A 19,788-nucleotide genomic window follows, 5' to 3' on the forward strand; every position below is an offset into this window, starting at 1 on the left:
TGTCCTCAGCACAGATGAATGTGTGAAGAACAAAGGGGAGCCACCTCATACCTGGGGGAAGAGTATTGGTGCATCTGTCAGAGGTTAGCAAAGATTAAATTCTGACACCAAACACCAGAGAGGAGACTGGTAAAAGGCTGTCTTCTCCTTTGCTTTCTGATTGCTCACCAGGTTAACTGAAATGCTTGAAGGTTTTTGGTGATGTTCACTAATTTGTTGAATTCCAGAAGTCCTTTCCCATCCTAGATTGGAAGAAGCAGAGCTCTTGTGTGTGTTGCATGCATAATTTCAATGAGTGTTTCATTTTATTTTCACTTTGGCAGCCATAGGTCTATGGGCTGCTCTGTAACTTAAATAATGGATTCAAGTATTAAAATCCTCTCTGGAAAAAAAAAAATCACCTAGAACGAAGTAGATTTTAGTAAAACTGTACAAGTTAGGTTTTATAATGGCCTATTTCAGTGCCCATTGGAATCCATAGAAATGTTTCAACTGATTTTGGTGACTACTGATGAGATGAATTAGGCTGCTTCATTGAAAACCTGGGGGAGAATGGTGATGATGCTATATATTAAGGCTGTGAACAAAAACCATTTACTCTTGCTAGCATCAGTAAATGGGGGAAGAGGGTTTTTGGGGGTTTTTGAGTATTTTTTATATTGAAAGAATATAAAGGTTAGGAAGAAAGAGGCCCTGGAGCAAAGAGAAATATGAGAATGAGTCAGAGCTTTCAGCAGGACCTGACTCTGGCTGGGGTTTTCATCTCAAAATGAATACAGTGTGCAGAACAATTAATGAAATCAAGCTTACATGCAAAGTAACTGGAGTGGGTGAATTTGATACAAACGATGGCTTAATTTTTTGATCTGCAAAATGAAATGTGACAAACTTTTAAAGAAATGCAGTCATCCTTATTTCAGTACTAAGTGCTCTGTGGGAGGTGGAGCACAGATGAAATCACAGTCTGTGGATGTCAAGGGTCCATTTTTGAGTGTGACAGAGGTGATAATGAGGTTAAACTCCACGTGGAAAAAGGGGTGATTCAAGGGAGCTGAGCTACAATGCTGCTTTCTGCACCATGTTCTGTGTCCTGCTCAAAGGTCAGCTGGAGCAGCAGACCTAGGAGAAAAGCAGCAAGTGAAAGCCAGTTTCTCTTTGCCCTGATACAAAGTAAGAAAGGAAACTTTGCCCTCTTCATCTCAGTTTTTCCACAGTGGCACTGCTTTGGCAAAGAAGATACAGGTATATAGAAATCTGGTGGTTTGGGGTTTTTTGTGAGATGTAGAATTTGATTGATGGTTTTTGCTGATGTGGCCTCCACGTGCAGAGAGCTCCACATCTTTGCTAAGCCACAGTGGGGTCAGGAAGCTCTGTGCTAATGTGGAGGTATCCTATGCAGAGATCTGTCACTATAGGGTTTAAAACACTACATAAGGTAAAGATTATTTCATGAACAAGCGGCAGTTTTGGGTAACAACAATATGACAAAGACATGGAAAAAAATTCTTCTGACTTTAATTGAGGAGGTAATTGCTAAGCAGAAAGAAATGGAATTACTGTTTTCCTTGTGTTTTACCTTCTTTGTTGGCACATCTCCAAAATCTGCTGATACAAAGATAAACCTGCTTTTTTTTTTTTTTTTTTTTTTTTGAGAAAGCCATAAGTAAATCTAAATCATTTACTTGGCTATGCATTGCCACTCCACTCAGATTCCTTCCTGAAGTGATGAATATACAAGGAACTTGAATAGAGTGTGGAGGAATAAATGCTGCAATAATTTAAAAGGAGGAGGAAAACCTACAAGGCATGCTGAGCTGCTATTTTCCAACTTATCAGCTAGTTGTTGAGTTTTCTTTTTTCCCTAAGGCTGTTGGATTGGTTTCCTCTGTTGTTCCTTTCTCTGCCTGCTGGAGGATGAAATGAGCCCTGGTAAAAAGAAGTCTATGGCTTTAAATCCTATGCTATGGGTTGAAGTGGATCTTCATTTGTGCTTAGACTTGGTGCCAACCATCTCCCAAGAGAATTTCATTCATTAAAAAAATATACAGCTTTATTTCTCTGTTTTATGCACATTGGGTAATGTTCAGTCCAAACTACTGTTTTAGCTCAATGAAGGAAAGTTTTGTTCTTCATTAACGCCCACAACTTAATCAGTGTTTGTGGATATAGTATCTGTTATTTCCTCTTTATCTCTATTTTAGCCCATCCATTTTAGATGAATGATTTTTCCATTTCCCTTCTTAAGTTCTTAGTTTTCCACCAGGCACTGTGGTGTATGAATGTGACAGAACAGGAGGGAGTTGCCAGGCACAGCCTCATGGGGGAAAAAAAGTCCAATTCCTTACCTTTTTGTTTACCAGTATGATGTTTTTCAGACAGATCCTTAAGTTTTTCTTCTAAATTTCTCCTTCAGTAACTTGTTCATACCATTCTGAGGGACAGAAAAATTCACACAGGTGTGGTCTATCTGCCATCAATGGCCCAAGGCCACCCTGCTCAAAAGTACATAACCCCACACCAATTTTCATATACTGTTCCACTTTCTTCCTAATTGTCTAGTCCAGAAAATACTTTCCAACAGCTCAAGGTCAAAAAGTGGAATGCAGTTTATAGCCAAGATTCAAACTGAGAGAAACCTATGGGTCTTTTTGCAGGAAATGTGAAATGCTGCGTGGTCCCTTCCCTAACTAATGATCTGTGTGACCCCAGTTGTGTGAGCTCATGTAAGTGATATATAGATATATATAAAAACACACACACATGTATTACTTTCCAACAGAAGTGATGAGATGTGAACTTTTGGGGAATGTAGGCAGGTAGTCCTCGAAGACCTACTTGAGTAGTGCAGACAAAATCTGGCTCTCAAAATTCACGTTTTCAGCTTTTCCATCTGCAGAAGCTTGGTCTTGTTCTGAGGTAGGATAATCACAGAAACCAAATTCAGCTTATCCATAAAACCTAGCACAGGGCAAGCAGCAAAAGTGGATGTTTCCCTACCCCAGACCCCTCCTGGCAGGGGAGACCATAGCTGCCTCCCTGTTCCCAGCGCTGCCTGCAGCCCTGCTAGGAACAGAGAATTGACTCACTGCCACCCGAAATATCTCCATGCTGATGTCACCCAGAACCCAAAGTGTATTACCTCTGCATTAATTGAAATGTAGCTTTCAGCAGCCCTTAGAAACGTGCTCAGCTGTGAAAGCATTTGTTTCCAGCGGAGATCCTGAGAACTGGTGAGATTCAGCAGCGCTGCCTGACCTTTGATCGTCGGCTTGCAGCTTGGCTTGCTGCCCTGCTGGGAGGAGGAAGGGAAAGTTCTTCCTTATAAAAGCCAAGTTCATGTCAGTGTCTCCTGTTAACATTTAGTTTCTTTAGCTAAAAACAGAGATTTAAAACACCCTTTAGACTGAATTGCCCATCTCCTTTTCCTAGTGATACTCATAGCTCAGAAGTTATGTCTTCATTTTTAATCCATATGTGACTTAAATTTTGATGAATATTGCAGCTGCTGCATTTCCAAGTTTGCCTGTCTCCTAGCTTTCCTCTCATTTCACCTCAAAAACTGCCTTGAAATTTTCCTCAAGGCTGCCAAAGTCAACTTTATCTCCTCCTTGGAATCTCCTTAGCCCCACTGTTTAGGGTCAAAACCTCTTGCTGGCTGCTGCCCAAGGGCAACCCTGGCTGTGCTCCCCCAAGGACTGGCACGGATAGAGCCAGCAACCCTGCAGGCTGCTGCATGCTTTTGCAGTCCTTGGACTTGGGAGAGAACCAGGGTTCTCCTGCCTGCAGCTCCTTCAGGATTCGTTCCCATCCATCCTCCCCTGGTGCTTTTTCTGATCGTTCTTCATGGCAGGAGGGTCAACTGACACCTGTTCAAATCTTGGTTTTGGGTTGCTGGCTGCTATATGACCTGGTTCCTCCTCTGACTTTGGAGCAATTTGTGCAATCTGAGCTTGACTTCTTGCATTTCTCTGAAATCACTCTGATTTATCCTGATTACACAAAACCCCTGTAGCTCATGCCACTGGTAATGTAGCTCAGTACTAGTGGAACAATAGCAGATAAGCATGTTTGGCTTCCACCACACCCAAAACCAATACAAAAATGAAAAATTACTAAAAATTACTAAGGCAAACTTAAAAATGAAATGCAGAAAGGGGAGCAGAGAGGTCACAATATTTAAAATAAAAGCAAATAGAATACACAAAATTAATGCATCCCATGATCTGCAAAGGCAGCTGCCTACTTTGAACTTTCATGGTGCACTGCACTACTACACTGCAGGTAAAGAACCACAACCTCAGGGCAAGAGCCCATTCAGGAATATGCTAATTTTACACTGAGCCATTGTTAACAGGCAAGATTTAATAGCAGTGACTTTTGTTGGTATCTGGTCTCCTAAATAAATCTTAAATAATTTTGATTTGTCTTGTTAGCGGATCAGTTCAGTGTCTCTGGCAAATTTCTTGTTGGAAAATATGTCTTTAACTACTAAGAGGGATGCTTGCTGGTGTTTCTGTTGTTGTTCTCCTCCTCTGCTTTAGTTTCATGTTTTCAGGTATTTGACAAGGTCCATACCAGTGGATGTGCAGAAATGGGGGAAGGATTGACTGTGTTAGCCCTGGGATGAATTTAGAAATGTAATAATTTTCCATTTTTGCAAATGTCATTGCTATCAGCTTTGTTGTAACACATCAAAAGACACTTTGCATTTTTCCTGAGCCAGGGATTCTTTGGAAACCTTTGTTTGCAATTAATCAAGTACATACCACTGATTCATAGTTTCCTAGAGAGCACCACATTTTGATCTGGTATGAACTGATACAATTCTATTGACTTTACCACTGCTCCTTAATTTTTACAGTAGCATCCCTAAGCAATATTTGGCATTGTACTTTTGAGAAGAGGCTTGCAAAGATCACCTGCCTGGGAATCTACTGCCTTTGTGGCGCTTCCCTTGGATTTTGCCACCTCCCTTGGGTTGTGGATCTGCTGAATGTGCATCAGGAAACATCAGGACAAGCACCTTCCCTGCATCCTTTTTATCTCTGAGGACTTATGTGCCACAGCAATAGCAACCAAACTGTGAAGCCAGAGAGCCTCTCTCTTAAAAAAGGAAAATCCAAGTGTTGGAACTCAAAATGTCCCTCAGACATTTTTAGAGGTTCCAGGCCTTGGTCAGAAGCATTTTAGATCCCGGCAGGCAGCTGGAAACAGCTGTGATTTTGAGTTTGAGCCATGGAATGAGTTACCAACTTTGAAGATGGAGCAAGCAGTCACAAAGGGTTAGATAGTATAGTAGAAGTAGTTACAAAGTAGAGGGGAAAATTTTTTAGTATTGTACAGGGGGGTTTTAGCACCTGTACAGGAGGGTTTTTACTTTGTACATGGGGGTCAGAAGTTCTAAGATGGAGGAAAGTGGGCTGATCCTGTTCTTCCTCCTTCTTCTTCCTTGCCTCCATGTTCTTGGTGATGTTGGCACTCACAGATTGGTTTAGAGTAGAAAAGCACCATAGGTAGTAGGTATTGGGGGAAAAACTGTAAACATGTAACATGTAATATATCATATAAAAGACAGCAGCAGCCCTGGGCGGGGGGAGAGAAGAAGAGGACAGCAGACAGAGAGGATGTCAGGGTGTGTGTGTGTCTCTGCCTGGGCAATCTTTCAGATAACTCACAATAAACTGCCTTGAGACCGAACAGCAAGAGGCTGAGGAGTTTTTCTTTGGAAGCACGGCTTGGAGGAGAGACTTTACCACCACATGAGACCCCAGACCAAACCCGGGGTTCTCACATCCAAGGACATTCAGATTCTGGATTTAGAGCCATAATAGGTCAGTGAGCCGGTCAGAATCTGACATATTGCATATTTATGTGTTCTGGTGAGTTCACATTTTAAATGTGTGCTCACAGCAGCTTTGCTCACCAGTTCCTTCACTGGGCTGAAGCCCAGCCATGTGCCACCCTTGCCTAAGTGGGGTTTCTGAGTAGAGGCTGGAGTCTGACCCGGATTTTAATGGCTTGAGCTATGGTAAGGCTCCACTAAGAACCTCTGCTCTTTCAGTTGGCAAGAACATTTTGAAGGTCTGCAGCAAGAGAGCATTTAACAAGCCTCTGCTGAAATGAACACCAACAGATTGTAAATTGCAAAGTGCAGTGTAATTGAATCTGATCTCTGGCTTTTACAGGCTGTAGTAATTGGAAATTGCCTTTCTTTTAAATATACGCCATTCCAAGGATGGCTCCTTCTTGCAGCTGTGATCTGATGGTTTTTAAAAGCATAATGATGTGAAAGTAAAGTAACAGTAGTACGGTGTACCCTTGGTGCTGGTGGGGAAGGGTGAAGTAGGGACTTTGGGAGCTTCCTGCTGTGTCACTGGTATTAGAAACGAAGTCCTACACTGTAATTAACAGCTTAGCAAACATGAACTGGGTCCTTGAATAGCCACAGCCTGCAGCCCAAATATCAGTGCCCTGTTTGGGTTCCAGGGGCTGTCCTGGGTACACTCTGCACACCTCTTTAATCCCAGCCTCTGGCTGGACACTGCCTCAGCACTTCTCTCTACAGTTCAGGGGGGTCTCAAATTTGTCCTCAGACATGAAAACACAATGGTTTCCCTCATATTTTGTTCCCGTACATGTAGGAGATTTAAAGGTAAGGCTGGAACTTAACAAAACAGAGTAAAACAGATGAAGTCAAGGTCGGAATGCTGTATTTTGTAATGCTGTAGACTTGCTGTTTGAAGTGCATGTTCCTTCTCCTCATATGCCCCTTTTTTGTCTCAGTATCCTTTATTTTGTGACAGACATTTTAGTTGCCTAGGTATTGATTAAAGATTTCACAGAGAGCTACAAACAGATTTGAGGCCTGGAATCTTTAGCAGGAGAGCCTCAATGGAGAGCTGGTTTAGCTTTATCAGGAAGAAGATTAAAAGCTGACTTGCTCAGTATAAAGTACCCTCATGGTAAGATGGTACTACCAAAAAATGAATGGCTCAAGAGAATGTGTGGAGACTGGTGAAGTATGTCCCAGACATCTGGAACCTGAGGGTAAGTAAGCTCAAATTAGAAATTTGGCTTAATTTTGAAATAATTTTTATTACTGAGAAAAACCTCCTAAGGAGTGATTGTTCATGTACTCTTCTTAAGACAAGGACTAATATATTTTCAGAAGACATGTTTTAGCCAGATATTTACTTAAATAGATGGTTATGTGGTTCTTTATGGGGTTACTGAATTGAAATTAAGTACATTAGAGATTAGAAAGGGTGATTGTAGTGGTCCATTCTTGCCTTTAACTCTTCCACTTTATAACAGACCAAATTCTCACCTGCATGTGCCAGGTAAGTGAATACTCAAAACTGGCTCTCCAGCAGCCATAAATTCTAGAAAATTCAGGGTGGAATGGAGGGTAAGAACTTCTCTAACTCTTTCTCCACATCTACCTACTTTTTCCAAGGGGGGAAGAAACACTCACAGTGCTCTTACATGGTGCTGCAGGTAGAGGTTGGTTATCACCTTCTCCTTGTCCTTAAAACTGTAACAACTTAAAAGTTGTTTTGTTGTCCTGGTTGTTGATGAGGCCATACCACCACTTCTGTTGTTGTGCATAGTGAGCAAAAGGAAACTCCTCGTTGTGAGGTGCTTTGGAGGGTCACTATAGAACCTTCCTTGTTCTAAAGGCTGAGACTCTTTTGGATTTTCCGAGTAGCTCAAAGCTGCCATCCACCAGCTCTGTCTGCCACTCGGGGTGATTATGTTCTCAACTTTCCATTTCATGAGCTGGGAAGTGCATGAGAATTTGGACTGTGAAGACAATCATTACCTGCAACTGCACACTGCCAAGATACAATTAACAAGTTGGGTTTCAGTTTCACATTTCATCTTGGCTGTAACTATTTGGACTAGCTATGGCATTTTGCTCCATGTTTTTCCTTCAAGCAATCCATCTGCTGGGATCTTCTTACTTAAAAAAAACATATTTTGCCTGCAAGTGTCCAAATAGCCAATGCTTCCCCAACTCCCACCTTTTTAAGGAAATATAGCTTGAGTAGCCATTTGTGCTGAGCAGTGGTGTTTGAAAAAGTGGGAATGTGTTACTGCAGTCATAGGGAAGGAGATGAGACCAGGTATTGCCCACTGCTTCCACTATGTCAGATGGAGGTGTGCAAACCTCTAGCAGCTGGGTGCTTCTAGTGAGGCACCTGAAATTAGAAACCACCTTTAATAAACACTGCATAAATAACATTAGTATGAGGGATTAAAAGAAGAGCACTGAAGGAATTTAAGGGCAAGGGGTTGATGGGTTCTCCTTACAACACTCCTTCAGACCTGTGACCAAATCCCACCATTTACCCTGCAGTATTACTTAATCTGCTGTGCCAAGGCAGTTGTCTCTTTTGGAAGAGGTAGCAGTTTCACATATGTACCATATTTTAAGAATGAGTGACTGGCTTTAAGGAGTCAGTTTTAGTTACACCTAGGTAAATCTGCTAGCTAATAAATATAGTTAGCACTAACTTCTTTGTGGATATTCAGAAGTTACTGCACATGCAGTCTGAGGGATTCTCCCTGCTTTTAAGTATTTTTTTTTTCTGTTCTCATGTCAGTGTTGGGATTCTCTGTTCTCTCAGAAAGGTAGAAGCAGCATTTGTTCTTCTTTCTAGGACACAACATTCTGCCTGCTTATTTCTACCTCTGAATTCACAGCTAGGCTTCACCCAGGAGGCACTGATATAAATTATTTAATTTTATGTTTTGAAGGTTCCCTGTGATCATATACAACACATTCCATTTGAAAGTGTTTTTTGTAATCCAATTTGCTTTTAGCCTTTAAGCCATAAAGCACTTGGATAGAGCATACCCTTTCAAGTAACTTTTTTGTTAAGAACCTTAAAACAGATCTGTTTAAAATATGTTCAATGAACGTGGTCTCTGCTGCTTCTGTGGCAGTGCAGTTGTGACATTCTATGGAAAGGGACACTGCAAGCACTTTGGAGCTGAGAGTGGTTAGCAATCTGTGGAACACAAGTCAGGAGCTCTGCTGTGAATTCCTCTACAAAGCTGATATGTGATCCTGAGGAAGTCGCATTGCCTGTTCATTCCTTCCTCTTCCCCATGCCTCATCTGCTGACAGTGCTCTACTTAACATGTTTCCCTTGGGAGATAATAAATAGACCATTTTGGGGTCCAAAACTGTAAAATTTTCAACTCATTTTATACTCGTACCTCACCAGTTGGATTAGACAAGACATACAAAGAGTTTGGTCTTCACCTGTTGGTATCATACATTCTGAACCAGACTTACAAAGGAATTATCTCATGCATTAACAAGCCATAGACATACAACCTTGTGACTGTGTTTGCTCAACAGTGTGGCTTTAAAAATCCAGCTCACTGTCTGCAGGCATTGTGTTAAATATGTCTTGCTCTAAATTATCGAGCACATTCAAGTGGACAATTACAAATGCCCATGAGAATATAAAATGTTACATGTTAGAAAATCTCTGCCTGAAGGAATAAAATTCCTTCATTTGATACTGATACTACAGACTGAAGGACTTTTTAGTTGGCAACTGACCAGTTCTGCTGAGAAGATTAATTTTTAAGTACTGCTTATTTATACGTTCTGTTTGTGTGCATGCAATTATTGTTTTGACTAACTATACGTTCTTGTGTTGCAAAGATCCCCAGAAAAAAATCCACTATGTGCAACTTTAAAAATCACATTGAATTATTTTAGAAATCCAAAAGTTTGCTTTTCCTCAAGTTTAATTACAGAAACCAACTGCTTAGACTTCCCCCAAATCAGTCTTTCCTTAATAATGTATAAAGATTCTGCTCAGTGTCTATGTAGTATATATATGTGTGTGTGAGTATTTGCTTACTTAAATTGTTCATGGGAAACTTTATCTTCCTTGTGTAATGTGACATGAAATATTGTCACCAACGTGTGCCAGTAGGCTGTGAGTGGAGGAAGGCATTGATAGCTGCCCTAGCTTTCTCTGAAATGAGGTGGTATGCACCAGTATATACGAGTCTATATCTGCACAATCTGCCACAGAGAACACAAGGAGCTTCATCTACAAAATGTATTTTACAGAGATTTCCATGGGGAAGGAAACACCTAAATACCTCAGGAGCTCTGGAATCAAACATGGCAATTCTGAGAGTTTCCCAGTGTTGCATTTGCTTCCTTTTGAAAGTGTAGCTGGGTGATGTGTGCCTGTCTTTCAGAGAAGCAGCTATTCTGTCCAGCACTGCTGAGCATCCGGGCAGCAGCGCTCCCACTTGGCTCTGCTGTGCCGTGCTGCAGCCAGGGATGGGCTCTTCTGGCTGTGATCTCTTCCCTCTTCCCATCAACGCCGTCCCACTGAGCAAAGGGAAATACAATATTCATAGCGAGGAAGGGAGAATGCAAGGAGCTATGCCTCTCTTTCTCAATGATGCCAGCATGCAATTAGGAATGCAGGCACCAGGATTTTGGTCCCCACTTTCTTTTCCTGTATGCTCACATGACCCAGCATCTAACAGAAAAAAGGAAATCTCTTTTCTGAGCTCAGATCCTATATTTAGAAATCAGCATCAAGTCCTGTTTCTGTGCAAGGCAGCTCCTGGCTAGCTGGAAGGTATCTTGCTACTCCCACCTGTGGATCTCCTGTTATGAAACTAGGTATAGATTTCTTTAATGGTCTCTTTAAATGAAAAAAAAAGCCAATCTTCTGGGTCTCCTAGAGAGACTTTGACAGCTCAAACATAATTTTCCATGTAGGATTTAGCCGAGACACATAATCTACTGTCTGCAAAGTAGTGAAAGCCTTGGGGCCTTAAAATGACCATTAAGTAGTATCTACAAACCTCAATTTTTGTCTGAGATAAACGTCTGTGGATGCTGCAGCTCCTATCATTTAGCAGCATGGTGAAGCACTGTATCAGAAATGTTCCTGCTGCATCACCTCAATTGAGCTGCAATTGCAGACTGCACAAGAAGGAAAGCAAAGCTTCCTCTGCGTGTTTTGCAGCTCATACACTATAAGCTTTGCAAGGATAAAATAAATGGGGGGGTGGCAGTGGGGAGGGTGTGTGAGGGTGTCAGCAGTTAGTGTAGCTGTAAGCTTGCTTTCTCTGTGCATTTTAGCAGAGATCTCCTGCTGACTGAAGCCTCTGTGTGGCTGGGGAATAGCTCCCCTGTGCTGCCTAGCCACAGCTCACCCTTTGCTGCACATCTAGTGCTGAAGGCTGGACCCTGTTCCTTACACAGAGCCTTAACCTTGCCTTGCCCTTCCACTGCACAGCAGCCGCTTTGTTTCCTTTCACTAAGTCAGCCATCACAAATTCCTTCCCTCTAAAGCCATTAAAACAGAACCGGCACCACCCCAAGTGGTTTCAGAACTAACTGATTTGGATGCTGGAGTCTGCTGCAAGGCCAAAAATAACTCCCCATTCCTTCCTCCTTCATTGGTGAAAGTAGGAGAGAAAGTGGCCAATGACAGAGACACAAATCCCCCGTAGGCATCAGAGACAAATCTATTTTGTGGCAGGAAAAAAAATAATGCTCCTGAAAAAATGTTTCTTTGCTCAGGCCAATAGATACAGACCTGCTGCATGCGATTTTGCTGAACCGATGGTATCACTTGAATGGCTCACAGACTACATAAAATGCATTACATAATTATATTTTTAAACACTGTCCCCAGCTGTGCTGATGCACATAAAAGCTGTGTTTACAATGGACTCGGCACATGTAATTATTTTGTGGCACTAGCTCTGTGCATTTCCTTGATGGATGCTCCACGGTGCATAAAATTGTAGCTTTTATCATAGATTCTTGAATATATTCTTTGGCTGTTTCAGCTTTAAATACTCTGTTGTCCTCGCATGGGTGAACAGGATTGATGCCTGAAGGGCTAAATTATAGCATCTGAGGGAACACCTTTAAGTCCTCTGGGAGCAGCAGAGAGAGAAGCATGATTAGTGTTGGAGTTGAGGCACCTGGGTCATGGTAAGCACTGAGCAGCAGAGCTGGCTGCTCCTCCTGTGCTCTCCTGGGACAGAGCAAGACAGATTCATCCCAGCCTGATGAATGCTGCCCCAGCCCAGCCTCTGTGGGACAGGGAGGCTCAATAATGCCTTTTGCCTGGTGAATGGGGGAGTAAAGGGGCTCTTGGCTGTCGGTGCAGAGTCAAACAGAGCCCTGCTGGGATCAAAGAACTGCTTGGATTTATCTTCCATTCTGGTTGTTTACAGCGAACAAGCTCCCAGCATTTCACTGTGAGCTCTCCCTTCTCTGTTCTCCATCCAGTTGTGGAATACCAAGCATTTCTTTATCCTAGTGCAGCAGCTGATGCATAGGACCCAGTGAAGAGTACAGTGGGATATTTATTTTAGATCTGTTCCTGTGTTCTTGAGTATTAATAACGCTGTGAAAACCTAGATGCTGGAAGGATTGGTACATAACACAGTCCAAAAGTTTTGCCTGCCAAGCAATAGCCCTTGGAAATAAATAGAGACAAAAATACATTATCCTGAAGAACAGTTTCAAAATTATGGAAGAGCAGCACCACATGTGCACCTTTTTTTTTTTTTTAACTATTGCTGCAAAGAACTGGAAAACTTTTATTGTTGATAAGCAAAATCATTTGGCATCTTACCTCTAATCCCTGGCTAACCTTAGATATGAGACTCTACAAAGGAAATCAGAAATTTGTGGGAAACCATTTTTTAATGGCAGGTGTTTTGTTGGAAATCAGGTTTGCTTTCTGGTAGTAGATAACTTGAATTCCTTTGTTATCATTCCTTGCCCTTTTCAGAGCTGTGTTTAGTCATGGAAGCTGCAAGCCTGTGCTTCCCCAAGCACAGTTGCACCATGTAAACTGTTAATTGGTCTAATGCCAGCAGTGATCAAATTATTCCAAAGCAAATGGCCTGACTGTTGGTAAACCAAGTTTTCCACCCTCACATGAATATGGCTCCTCCCATCATGGAAACTCTTCAGCTATGGATGTCCTTAGCCCTCCCTGTGTTTGGCATGTGAAGTTTACATACCAGCTTCTAGCCTGTTGATGCATTTTGCACCAAAGTGTCAGGTGATGGAAGAACAATCTTTGGAGTGGAAAAAAATGTGGAACCACGTAAGTTTATTGTATGTTCGTTTGTATAGCCTGCCTTTCAGATAAACCTTATCCCTGGAGGTGTACTGGTACTTGAAAAAGAGTCCTTGAATTACCTGCACAGAAGCTGAACCACCAGAGAGATGCTCCTTTGGAAAAGCAAGCAGAGCAAGGTACCAGAAGCAGTGCAGAGGAAATACTTCTGAAGTAAGGCCCCCCTTATATTGTTCATATGTGTGTCTCCATCCTGTTTCTGCAGCACAAGGTGTTGTTATTTCATTAGAGATAACATGGCTTGTGCATATGAGAAAAGGGTACATTTCTCACTGAGCAGGACATACTTCTTTCTTGCTCACCCTACTGAAGTATGTGATTATTATCTTCTAAAAGGGTTTATTTCCTTCTACTCCCTTACTCTAGTCTATCAGCATCTCAGCCAAAATATGTTTTACAAAATGTGATCATCTTACACAAATCAACATAATTCCATGTGCTTTGATATAGAGCTACGACTTAAGCTAGTGGAGGACCTAAGTCCTTGATATTTTATGTAACATAGATAAACCCCAAAATTTCTGATCAAAGAAGAAATAATTCTAGGTATAACATGCTTGCATGGTTACTCTTCCACATTAGTTACAGTCCTTTGCTGCGGCCACTTGTGCAAGACTTTTGTGTTTATCTCTGTGTACATGGAGATAAGAGTTGTTCATCCTTTGCAAGACATTAGGTGTTGCATACAGACAAGAGCAGTTAGTGTAAATTTGCAGTTTAACAGGAAAAAAAAAAACACTCTCCTCTTAAGACTACTGTTTGCACCCTGATTTTTGCCTTTTGTGTCTGTCACCAGAAGCTTCTCTTTCCAAAAGCAAAATGATGCTTTGAGAAGTCAACTGTTCAGTGTAAATGATGTCATGGCTATAGGAGTTCAGGCATGATCTTTGTTTCATTAAGTCCCTCTTGGAAATGTCCAATAAAGCCAGAAAGAAAATGGGACTTATTTCACTGATTTTTGAGTACTTTAATTCCATTCTTGCTATATCATTATCAGTGAGAAGCTTTTTCTTCTCTTTTTTTAATTCTATAAAGTTCTATCACTATATTATCTAAGCAGCTAAGTACTCAAATTATGTAAGTTGTATATAATAGGATGTCTGTAAAACTTTGCTCCTTCCAGCTTTGGAAATTTCTGTATTGCTCTTCTCTGGTGATTCAGCTAAATATCTCCCATATGATCTAGGAGAGGGTGGGATTTCCACCCTTTGAAGGAATGTAATCTAGTCCTAAGGTATGACTGCAGCCTTGCTCTCTTCCCACATCCCCTGGACTCTTCTGGGCAGTCTAACTATTGATCAGTGAATGCATGCTGTAGTCCCTGCCATGCATTTAAGATCTGTCTATCTAGGAATATTTGACTAATGTTCTCAAAGCAAAAAAATCCACCTTTTGATTTGCACAGCAGGAGCATTTGCTGTTGTACCAGATAGCAACCTCAGTATGTATTTTCACGGTCTCTTTCTTCTAGAGGGTATTTTTGGCCCATAAGTGGTGTTTGAAGAATATTTCTACCAGTACTATTTTTATGATATGTCTCTTGTCATGGTGCATTGCTAACCATATGGCCAAGTACAGTTTATGCAGCTAAATGGCAAGGTTTACTGCCCAGCAGGCATGGTAAGGATTTATTTTGAATAGATGTGTATTGAGGAAAAAAAATATTCTGCTTCAAGGGTACAGGCTTAGGACTTTTATTTCTTCTCTTGGTTCTCCCTTGGTTTTAAATGAGGTTCAGCATCTCTCCCTTGGAATCTCACTGCAATAATGTGGGCTCAGAGCAGCTGTTTTTACTTTGCCTTGCTGATGGCTGGCAGGAGATGAAATATGGAGGAGTAAATTCTGCCTGGCTGCTACAGGTTGCATCACAGAATCACTGACTGGTAGGTCTCTGAGAATTGTTACTGATAGCTAGATTTTTATCTTGGTAGGGGTGAGAGCTCATGAAACAGGATGACTCAAGGAATGACTAATGAAAGCTTTATGATGAAACTTTGTCTTAAAGCGTATCAGCTGTGACCAAACATTAAAATCAGGGCATTATTTGACAGTCTAGGGTGAGTGAGCAGATGCTCTGAGTCCAGCTTCTCGTAGAAATATGTCCTCAATGTAAAATTCACTAGTTCATCTTGTATCAATTAATGTCAGTCAGGAAAGGCACAAAAGGTGAACTATGCTGTTACCCCTCAAGTGCCTTCTCCCCTTCAGAGCTGGGCCATTTAATGAGCAGATGACATTGCCAATCCTTTGTGTTTTTCTCTTTTGTAAATAAATCACTCCAGTCAGATGTATACACACAGCTTTGTGTGTTCACAAAGAAACACAGGCTCCAGGTCTCTCAGAGACAGTTCCAGCTGCTCAAATGGCACTACATCATCAATACAGGCATCATCATATTCAGATGGGCCTCCTATGCAAATGCCATGGGAAGTGCCCCTGCCTGAATCTAATTTATGCCTCTACCAAAATATCTTTCTTCAGCTTCTTGATCCCAGGCCCTGGAATTTACAGTGTTTTACTGTTATCTTTGCTTTTATTGTCACACCAGTAGCTCCTCTACAATCCCAAATCATTAGTCACACACCTAAATCAATGTGGATGTATCACCTACTGTTGTAAATTACTGAAGTAAAATTACTTCCTGCCTTCTTGTGCCAATGGTCACATTTTCTGTACAGTAACATCCAATTTCCCCATTTCTGCCATAATGAATAATTTTCCCTGGAGGTGAACAAACTCCCCTTTTTGGGCAGGGTACAAATGAGGCAGGACTTGCTCAAGGTGCAGGGGGCGTAGAAAGGGGACATTTGCAAGTTTTGCTCCAGGCAGTCAGGAAATGAGATGGGGACCAGGGAAGTCAGAGATTTAGCCTTGGCTCTGATAATCATTTTCTGTGTGGCCCTTTATAAGCCCTTTCATGTTTCCACCTCATTTTTCCCAATCCTAAAATGGAGTTCAAAATCATCACTTCTCTAACACCTCCCCCTCCACACACACACACACAGAGTTGTGAGGAGGTTTAATGTTTATCTCAGAGGCTTTGAACAGTATCATACATCCAGGCAGTATATACAGGCATTTAGACCCAGAATGAGCTTTAGAAAAACATCACTAAAGAAAACAGTATTTATATTTTAATCATATTAATCATAAATTTAAGACTGGAACAGAATAAGTGATTAACAAACCTGCAAAACAAGCTTTATTTCATTGGCTTGAGCTGCTTTCTAGTTCTGTTTGTGTACATCAAAGTGATGTTCAGTCTTTTTAAATGAGTCACAGGACTGGAAGAACAAAAATATTTGATGGTAACATATAGCAGCAAAACAATTACCCTTTTTATTCTGACAGGCATCATAACCAGAATAGCAAGTTAGAGCTAGAGGTCTAGGCTAGTAGTTTCTTTGCACATATCGGGGATTTTAGATCTGCTTGCAAGACAGTGAAACAGAACTGAAATGTCAGAAAAAATTAAAAGATAACACTAGATTAAACAATAAAAGCAAGCATGCCAGTTAGGATACAACTATTTACATATATAAAGGTGCTACTGATGAGTGAGTCCATGCAGTATTCTCACACAGCACAGCCTTGTCTAGCAGCTTTCTGTACCTTTATCCAGAGGAGACTCCTTTCCACCCTGCTTGCTGCATTGCACCACTGATTTAGTGAAGACATCATCCTCATAAGGATGCTCTTCTAACTCACCTCTGAAATCCGCTTGCTTTTCTCCTCTGACAATTAGGTTTAAATGTGCTGCAGTAAAGTACTCATCCTTAGCAGTCGTATGGCTTTTTAAGAGATAAACTGCATTAGCAAATTTCTTATTAGATAATCTATCAAATGAGGTCATACATAATTTTAGCAGTCTCATCTTGATTTATAGCATGATCACAGCAAATTATGCATACACAAACCAGCATGCTGGCTGTCAAAGTCAGGTATTTTTACTCTGTTAAAGAAACTATTTCCAAGCCAGCCCAGTGGCCTACTGATAGTACTCTGCATCACCACTTTGCCCAGTTAGTGGGACAGCCCTCAAGCTCACCCCTCACCTCCTATTAGGACTGACGAGAGCTGGGGGCAGTAGGCTAAATCCTCGCTTTGTACTTCACAACAATCATCATTTCTGGTGTTTATTCTGACAGGTTTTCCGTCCTCCCCTTAAGTAAGGACATAGGCTGACTTGGAAAGCTAAGATTATGCACAGGGGAACTGTGTCTGCAGGGTGCTGCTCTGCTCCCTGGCTCCCTTCTGCGTTCCCAAGGGAATGAGAAGCGAGCTGGAGTGAATCATCAGGCAGCACTGCGCACGGCTGAGCTGAGCCTGCTTCCCAGCCCGGGCTGCTCAGGCCAGCGAGGCTTGGTCACTGGCACCATGGCACTGGGGGAGAGCTCTCCATCTGCTGCCACCTGCACTGGGGAGCCGTGGCACCTGCCTCGCTACCAGCACACCCCAGGAGCAGAGGGGAAAAGGGGAAGAAGCCTCAGGAACACATGCAGCTTGTGAATGGTCCTTTGCTAGTGCTGTTGCACTGCTGCTCGCTGTACCCGGGGTCGAGCCACCACCCTGCAATGAATTGCTCCTGTTCCTGTCCCCTGGCTTCCAACTCCTGCAGAAAACACTTCATCCATTGAGATCTGTGTCTACAATAGGGGGGAGCCGCAATAAACTATCTGATCTTGCCTTTCTCTTCAGCCTCTCTCACCTCACCTTGCTGTTTCTAGGGTTTAAGCTGTGCGAAGTGGCAAGAGTATGTGTCATCTGCATGGCTCTGCATAAGTTATGTCTTTCCCACTGGACTTGTGGCCAAAGCCTGCCCATGAAGGGTCAAGCGTGATGGAACAAGATATGTTCCTCAGCATTCCAAGTATCTGCCCTTAAACAGTAGAATAAAAATTAAATGAAAATCTGAATAAAAATTACCCCAGGGAATGTAACATCTTAAAGGCCTATCACTACATGAAAATTTCTTGAAACAATTAGTACACGGATCTCCATGTTGTCTCCACAATAATATTCCTGGAGTGAGAGACTGGAAGAAATCAAAATCATTTATCAAAATGAGCAAGCAAAGGGTATGCTTTCAGCGGATGGCACCGCTGTTTTGCACATGCTCTGGTAAATTTGCCTAATCCCACTGAATGAACTTTTCATGCATATATATGTGTGTGTGTGCATATCTGTCATGGGTAAAATCTATTGTATCCTCAGCTGACAAACTATGTTTGGCAGATTGCAGCAGGGCTTGGGAAAAGAAATTCATGACCCAGGCTAAGAGTAGAGAGAGTACAGGACTTCCCTCCGGAGCTCATCATCCAGAACAGCAGCAGCACTGCCTCTCCATGCTGGTACCAACACCACTCCGGGTCCCTCTTCCCTCCCCACCTTTTACCCCTGCCAGGGTGGCTGAAGATGCAGCAGAGAGGATGATGAGAAGGGGCTTGTTTCTTCGGGGCACAGTTTTACAGTGAAAATTTGGCGAGTGATGGAGCCACCCGAGTTGTGCCAACCCTGCAGCGAGGCTGTGCCAGAGGATGGAGAGGGCTGAACGGGAACGAGTAGAGAGCTGGCTGCAGAACGGATGAATGGGACCCCCCCAGCACCTGAAGATAAGTGCTGAGGGAGGGCTCGGGGCTCTGCAGACCCCCACCTCGGGCCCCACAGCACCGCCTTGCCAACAGCAGCAAGGTGTTTGCGCCCCTGGCTCCGCACTGCAAGGGCACATCCCCCGAGCAGCGCTGGCTGGAGGCAGGGCGGAAAGGCGGAGAGGCTCCTTCGGCGCAGCGGGCAGGGAAGGGGGCACAGCACCATCTCCCACTGTGCTTCTGGAGGATGGGCAGGGAGCAGCCGCGGTTCCCTGGGGTGCCGGGGCCCCCAGCAGCCCCGGCTGGCCGCTCCTCCCGCAGCCCTGCCTCTGCAGAGGCGCTCGCAGCCACTGGCACGGGCGCTGCAGCTCCGGTTGCCTGGCAGCGGGAGCGCGTCCTCCTCCCCGCCGCCAGCATCGTCTCCATCGAGACCTCCTCCCGCTCCAAATGTCTGCCCAAGCCGGGAAGCTCTGCAACTCCGCGAGGGGAAATGTAGCTCGCCGAGCTGAGCTGAGGAATCCCCGTTTCTTCGCTGGGATAGTGCAGGGACCTTTGCACTGATCAGGTGCCCCGCAGGTGAATTCATCCAGCACCACCAGCAAAATTCCGGGTGCTTGGCCATTCAGTCCGGATTAGCACTACGAGAACAAGCTCCCTTAAAGAAACACGTGCTGATTACATGAATATTTAGCTTTATACAAAACTGTCAGAAGAAAAGTAAGTGTGAAGCTAAGCCCCAGGTCTGCCGTTTCGTTTCTGGGTTTTTCGGTCCTGCTGAAAACACACCTTGATGTGCACAGTTTGATGTGCTGAAAGAAGGCAAAGGATGGGATCTGATCAGGAGCACGGCGTTGCTCTGGGTCTCTGTGCCTTACAAAGCATGTGCAGCATGTTTTTGTGCCTGCCCCTGCATCCAGCTGCTGTGCTGTAGGAACTCTGCTGCTGATACCGCAGCAAGCACAGGATGATGAATTTGAGAGACAGAAATCACCAGCTTCAGAGATATCCATCTTCCTTAAAAGAAAGCAAGCCATTATGAG

At 43.0% G+C, this 19,788-nt stretch overlaps 1 long non-coding RNA gene across 1 annotated transcript; it reads right to left on the bottom strand.

Annotated features, from left to right (window-relative positions):
• Positions 1–2,831: 2,831 nt before the first annotated feature.
• Positions 2,832–17,081, bottom strand: LOC116183358 (uncharacterized). The gene is made up of 3 exons (XR_004147962.2): positions 16,349–17,081; positions 3,140–3,289; positions 2,832–2,911 (listed from the first exon to the last, which is right to left on the bottom strand). It is a non-coding gene; the product is annotated as an uncharacterized LOC116183358 (long non-coding RNA).
• Positions 17,082–19,788: the final 2,707 nt, after the last annotated feature.

Source organism: Lonchura striata, chromosome 3 (assembly GCF_046129695.1).
Source record: "Lonchura striata isolate bLonStr1 chromosome 3, bLonStr1.mat, whole genome shotgun sequence".
In the NCBI taxonomy this organism is placed as follows: Eukaryota; Metazoa; Chordata; class Aves; order Passeriformes; family Estrildidae; genus Lonchura; species Lonchura striata.